Genomic DNA, 7521 nt, shown 5'->3' with positions numbered 1-7521 from the left:
CGGTCGATATGCGACGAGTCAAAGGATCGTTCGCCCAAACAAACAAAACAACAACAATCAAAGAAAGATGAGCAACGTACACTTAACATGATCGCATCTAGTGGCGGAACGTAGCCCAGGGGTAGAGCGCTCGCCTCATGTGCGGTTGGTCTGGTGCACACATTGGGCTATTTCTTGTTCCAACCACGACTGATATATCAAAGGCCGTGGTATGTGCTATCCTGTCTGTGTGACAGTGCATATAAAAGATCCCTTGTTACTAATGAAAAACTGCAGCGGATTTCCTCTCTACCAAATGTTTAACATCCAACAGCTGATGAGTAAAAAAAAACCCCAAAAATGTGCTCTAGTGGTGTCGTTAAAAAACGTTTACCTTTTGTTCGCATGTACTCCTACATAGCTATATAAAGTATGTTTTGTTTAACGACACCACTAGAACACATTGATTAATCATCGGCTACTGGATGTCAAACATTTGGTAATTCTGACACGATCATCAGAGGAAGCCCGCTACATTTCTTGTCCTAATTCAGCAAGGGTCCATATAGCTATAACAACTATTGTAATAATGTATGTAATACGCACCACCAGGGCCCATATTTCACACGAACCGTCGTTCTGTTCGCGGTTACGAATTTTAGTCGCTATGCTAATACAATTCGTTTAAAGTCGCAAACCCTAGTTTCAAGCCGTAAAAATGGACACTTAGTTTGGTTAATTTACAAACCTGTAACACATTTGGTTAACGTTACAACAGTGTGAAACAGGAGTCTGTTACGTTGACACGGTGAAATACACTTAAAAATGGACACTTAGTTTGGTTAATTTACAAACCTTCAGCACATTTGGTTAACGTTACAACAGTGTGAAACAGGAGTCTGTTACGTTGACACGGTGAAATACCCTTAAAAATAGATTAAAACTCGACTCCATAACCGTTACTTCCCAGACGCATTTACGTTTTTAAAAAGAAGTAAAATATTTCAGTGATCTTAAACGGCTCTGATGGTAAAACATTTGCTCTAGTGTTTAAAAACTAGGGTCTGTCACTGTAACCAGTCGATTACCTAGGTGAAGTTGACGAGACTCAAGTTCCGGTTACCTAAGATTTTGAAATATTGATCCCTGCATCACTCTGGGGATATATCCTAGATGTATATGCTTACATTTGAAGTCAATAGGTGTAGTATATCTTACACGTCAAGTCAGTGGGTGTTGTATTTTCAAACACATCAGTCAAGTTGGTTTTCATCTGTAGTGATTGGCATTTCCGACAACCAAGTACGGTGACGTCAGATTTCGGAAACGCTATGCATTTGATTGGGAAACTTAATATTTTTTAACAAGTGCGGCTCGCATATTAATATGGAGAACATTCCAGCTAAGTAACAGATAAGACGTGTTGGTGAGCTTCTAATTCATTAAGTTTTTTTAATTGGTTAAAAATCGATTTTGGTGGCCTTTGAGTGTCTTTAAATTGTGATTGTGTTCATGTTTATAATCTATTTTACTGTTTAACATTGCTCCAGCAATTGTTACTACATCGGAACACGAGACGTATCGTTATTACAATGTGTTATGATATATGCGCATTCCCAGTCAGAGTGGGAGACTACTCTCATCTATTTCGTGTGAGCTTCGCACGTGAGATTAACTAAACTTAGCCTGCCTTGCAATGTTGTCGCCGGAAACATTATAACAGACCACTTATTGAGTTGTTCAACTCGTCCCCCCTCCCCCTCCCACGATTGCAGATTGAATGGCATTGACTATATACTAGTCACAAAAATTAGAATTTACCTCTTTCCAAATGAGACTTTAGATTTGGATATCTCGAGGTATGGCATAGTGGTGTAACAACGCATGGAACTATCGATATGTTGCAATAGTCAGTGCCTCGATAGTTAATTCAACTGTCGACAATTATCGCAATTGTGCTCAACTATCGATAGTTTCGATAGTATATATAGTAAAACCACACAATGTGTGGTCTTTATCTTATAAATATTTTAAATATGATTTCACTACCTAGTGACATTATTACAAATAACTAAGTACAAACACAGACATACATACACACACACACACACACAAATATACGCACATACGCGCGAACAGATAAATACACATACATACAATATGTAGATATTCATACATCAATACATACATATTGGAAGACTGAGGTAAATAGTTTTGCGAAATAGCTATTCATATTACTGTTATCAAGCGATATAAGAATTCAGAATACTATTGCAATACTACTGCAATGGTATTACCATTATTGCAGTACTATTAGAATAGTATTTTAACTATTGCAAGACAATTGCAATAGTAAAACTGACCGCATTATTCACCCATAGTAAGGAATTACTTTTCCATTACCGATATCAGTATGCAAGACTTACTATTGGTAGTTTGTTTAGAGCTGCTATAGGTTACAGTCGTGAAATGTAGGGATCACTTGATCTCGTCATTGTAGTATTATCTAGGGGTGAAATTGACAAAAATGCCAGTGGTCTTTCATCGAATGAATTATCCAACTCACGAACTTGCAGACTGTTTATTTAATAAAGGTTGTAAATTGAACTTAAAGGTAAACAAATTGTGCTTGCAAAAATGAGTTACAATGATACCCTCGTTTATTTCATATTAATAATAATGTCATTTTAAAATAGAAAATTCGCCGCAGTGAAAATACAAAAACACTTCGTAAGGACGCCAATTAATGTAGCAAGTTATTACATGTAGCTTAGTGAAATTATTTATACCTGGCAGATAAACGCACCAAATTCTGGCAGCACCATAAATGCTGATTAAATGTTTCAAATATTGAGATATGTTTGCTTCAAAAATAGAGGTATCTTTTCATTTGTTTAAAAACTTTGTGTTCGTAATCTGCGAATAATCTCTTTTCCATGCTCCCGTGACCTCAAATAACACAATAAAAACAAATGTCTTTGTTTATATATATATATATATATATATATATATATATATATATATATATATATATATATATATATATATATATACTAAAAGGTGGTAAGTGCCCATGTGAATATGTGTCATATCTACAGCTGTGTATATTTGCCATTATGTATGTATCTATATCAAACAGGAATGTTCGACAAACGATAAGGGTCGGCAGTCCACACAGTCGACCACAGAGAAAAACTAAGTCAACAGAATGTCAAAGCTAACAAGTGGAAAAGGTAACCCGTGTACATACAGTACTGGCTGAGCTGCTAAAATACATTTTTATGACACACCAGTGTAAGATATATGTCATAACAATCACTCAATATAGAGTCAATATCTAACTAGTGTAATATTGGCTTCACATGAGCGTAACGTACGTCACTTGCTGACCAAATTCGTAGAATAAATAACGTGTAGTAGGTATCGACATCTGCTGACTTCTGCGTTGCGGCTTGTTTGCAGTTGGTTTGTAATAAATAAAACACTAAACTAGCTTGCCTGCCATACCAGTTTTATGAAATTCGCGGACAGTGTTGGTATCTTGACTCGTTTAGTATTCTCTATATGTACGAGACAATGATCCCAATCTATAACATACTCCGTCAACTAATATATCGTACTGCACTTCATTACACCTCTCTTTGTAGATCTTAGCACCATTTTAAGATAGAATGATCCTTTACATTTATTATTATTATATCGCCATATATACTTGTTTTGGTGTCAGATGGAAATAAAATGTCACAAATTGAATGAGTATAATTTTAATGAACACGTTATACCACACCTTGATATACATATTATTAAAGTACTTACTTTATCATTATACTTCAGTAGGAAATGAATGTCATGACTCTTAAAGGGACATTCCTGACTTTACAGACATTTTGACATGTTCCCGGTTAAGAAGGCTTTTGATGAATAACACTGGATATTAATAACATTTTCTTGTGTAGAATATTAATGTGTGTACACCATGTGTTTCTGGTATTCCTAATGTTTATAGTAGCTTAAACAGGTTTTGTTTTACATGTACGGAATTATTGAAGGCACAATCTAGTTTCAGCTGCTAATTTCAATTGTTGGGTCTGAAATATGATTCACGATACTGTTTGACGTTCATGTATGCATGAATCACAGAACTGACACTCTATGAACGGCGTAGCGCGAAACGGTGCATGCAACAGTGTGTAAAACAGTTATGTGGCTAATGGCACTTGCATGAACGTCAAAAATTCTCAAGTGCAAATTGGTATAATTCCAATTGTATAATTATTTCATTAATATAAACTCTGTGATGGGGTGGCGCCAGGCATGGTAGAAGGTGGTTGAACAGACTCCTATTTATTATTATTATTATTTCGTTTTGTTTTTGTGAGTTGGGTAAAAAGACAAGCCCCTCGGCGCCCCCCCCCCCCGTCTGATCTGCCCTGATATATACATATTCATTTACAACCCACTATATTATATGCTAATTCAAAATAATAAATGGAAAGAACTAAAAGCATTTTATTAAAATACCCCACCCCCAAAAAACAAAACACCCGCCAATCCCCCCCCCCCCAAAAAAAAAAAAAACCCCACACCCACCAACCCCTCGAAAACCAATAAGGGCAACAACAACCAAATACCCCACAAATATAAAACAATATGCTAATATTGCATTATAGTTAAGAGTATTTGTATAGTAATAAAACATAACATTATAATATTAAGAGAGAAAATTAAACAAAATGCATCTCAACAGTAGTGATGTGCAATGGAATAATAAACTTCGTTAATGGAAATTAGATATGCTGTTTTTGTTTTGAGGAATAATCTTGTAACTTGTCTTTTTATATGCTGTAAAATATCACATCTGGTTTGCGTTGACATGCAAAGTGTATCTTCATTTGAGAACTATGTTTACACTGTACCAGGGCTGCACAGTTTGAGCGAACGACCGTTTCGTTCGCGTGAGGGTCGCGCAAAACCGTCCTTGCGTTTTTATGCGCAGCAGTGCTGAACGATATTTTGCTCATCGTTGAAAATAAAACGCCACTCACTACATCAACAGTGTTGGGTATTGTGCTGGGGATGCGGACGATTGGTCATTCTTTCCTGTTCGGTATTGTTGCATTGACATCGAACAATACTGCAGATTTCCCTAACTCCGCCTGTCAGATTATCCTATAGTACACGTCACGACAATCGGCACATCAAAAGACCATGGTTTTGAATTGAATAATTCGACACAAAATCAGAATAACTGACTTTTAGTCTTTATGCACAGTGTACATAATATACAAAGGTATTTAACTTCATAACTTTTCTTGTAATATGGTGTTGCTACGGTAACGGAATGGCAAATGAAAAGTAGCAAAAATGACGAAAAACACCGTTAAAAATGTTTTGTTTGCTCATACAAAATTTATCAATTAATATTTTTGCCCGAAAATTGGTACAAAAAAGTAACCTGCTATCTATTTCCAAAACCGTTTACGTTTTTATCCTAACTCTTTAGAAGTAAAGTTATTGCTCAATCTAATTAAAATTAGCTCCACTATTACATGTGGATCTAACAGCAGCCAGTTGGAGCTCATGTCCACCAATCAAAACCTTACTTGCAGAATCATGCCAGTGATTTGAAAATAATTTGAAAATATTCCGAATTATCCTGAGGGTATACGATATATTTCATGTGAATTACGAATGCCACCAACAAACTGAAATACAGACAAAGAGAAACAAGAATTTGTGTTAACTAGAGTAAGTCAGGGTGAAGACACAATTGGTAAGAGAAATTCAAGAAGCCATAAACAGAATATTTGACAGCCTAAAGAAAAATAAAGTAATCAGATACATGACATTAGTGGATCATACTCGATTGGACCTCACTGATAAAAATATGGCATGAAAGAAATTGAAACACTGGCAGATCACTTCAGTAATCCACTGAAGACACATTCCTTCAAGCTAGAAGCAGCCAAAGAAGAATTCCTCAAACTGAAACCTTTACACATTAGGAGGTATCCATCCATATGAGACAAAATTCAGTTTTGGTCAAACATATTTACTTACCACGAGGATTCCTTTAAACATATCTTGCTGGTGGTGGAGTTATGTTTAGTTGTTGCATGGGCTCAAAGAACTGTAGAGAATGGTTTCAGTTGTTTACGTAAAATGATGCCAGAACAACGTTCCACTCTTTCCAATTCTGCATTGGAAGATCTTCTTTTGCTAAAACTGAATATACCAGTTTTCAGTCAGTTTTCCCCAGAAGCTGACTGTGAGGAATCTGTTGTTAAACAAGGTGTCGAAAAGTACTTGAACTCAGCAAAATGGAGATGGGCTTTGAAACCCCAGGATCAAGCATCCCCACATCCGCCAAAGAAGCGTAGAGTGGAACATGATGAAAGTGACTCAAGGTAGGACGAACTACATGTATGCATTGATGACAGTGATACAGATGATTTTGAAGATGATGCTGATGATGACGATGCTGAAAATGCTGCTGCTGATGATGATGATAAAAGCAAGACAATGTAAACCCAGTGAGTGACCATCCTAATTTGTAAGATGGATAGTTTCATATCAGTAATTATGATGCTGTTTGAAATCTTAAAGGAAGGGACAATCAAGGCATTTGAGCTGGTATGCATATTCAACAATATATAATGCACATTATTGCTTAATATCAACAAGTATAATCGTATAGTTAATTAATAAAACGGTTAAATGTGGCGGCTATTATATATAACGGGCGCAGCCATTTTGTAGCATCCTAGTAAATACGCACTCTGGCGAGCTGGTGGTTACGTAATACCTAACGTGTCACGCCAGGAATTAGTCTTCGAACTGAAGAAACAAAACATACCTGATTTTTGCGGATGCATCGAAATATTTTGTAATAATATTCATCCCAGTAAGCCAGCAACAATTATATATTATTTTTAATACAAAATAAACCACCATTGTCAAAGTGTTGAAATAACTGTATTATGGTTTGTTCATAAATTAACCCACGAACTCAAATCGGAGTGTTTTCTTAGTTAATTGGTCTTTTCTTTCCGTGGCCTGTACCTGTGGTTCCTGATTGACAGGTGTATATTTAGACGGTCCCCAGACACTGTGTCTAGACACACTAAAACGACGTGCCTCTTTTATTAAGATCACAAGGTATTGTCTGTTAGCCGCGCGAACGCCCCTCTAATCGTAATCGATCAACCGTCTTGCTTTATTATTGTAAGTAATTCTGTAAAACCCTTGATTAAGTAGACTTTCCCATCTAAAATTACAAAACTGACCTATTACGTAGTCCCAAAGAAAAGAAATGATCACTTGGGTATTGTGAGTGGTCGTTTTTGCTCGAACGTAGCATACCAACAGGCCTAATAATATCCATTTTTTTCTTTGGATTTTTAAAAAAAGAAAAATACTATAACTCCATTTCGTTCTATTGATGCAAACTGAAATATATTTAGTTAAATAGTTTATTATATTATCAAGTCATTTATGTTGTTTTACATGTCAGGTTGATGAAAGCGAAGCGCCTTGTCGTAA

Source organism: Gigantopelta aegis, chromosome 10, assembly GCF_016097555.1.
Source record: "Gigantopelta aegis isolate Gae_Host chromosome 10, Gae_host_genome, whole genome shotgun sequence".
Lineage (NCBI taxonomy): Eukaryota > Metazoa > Mollusca > Gastropoda > Neomphalida > Peltospiridae > Gigantopelta > Gigantopelta aegis.
Note: the sequence above shows the minus strand (reverse complement) of the source record.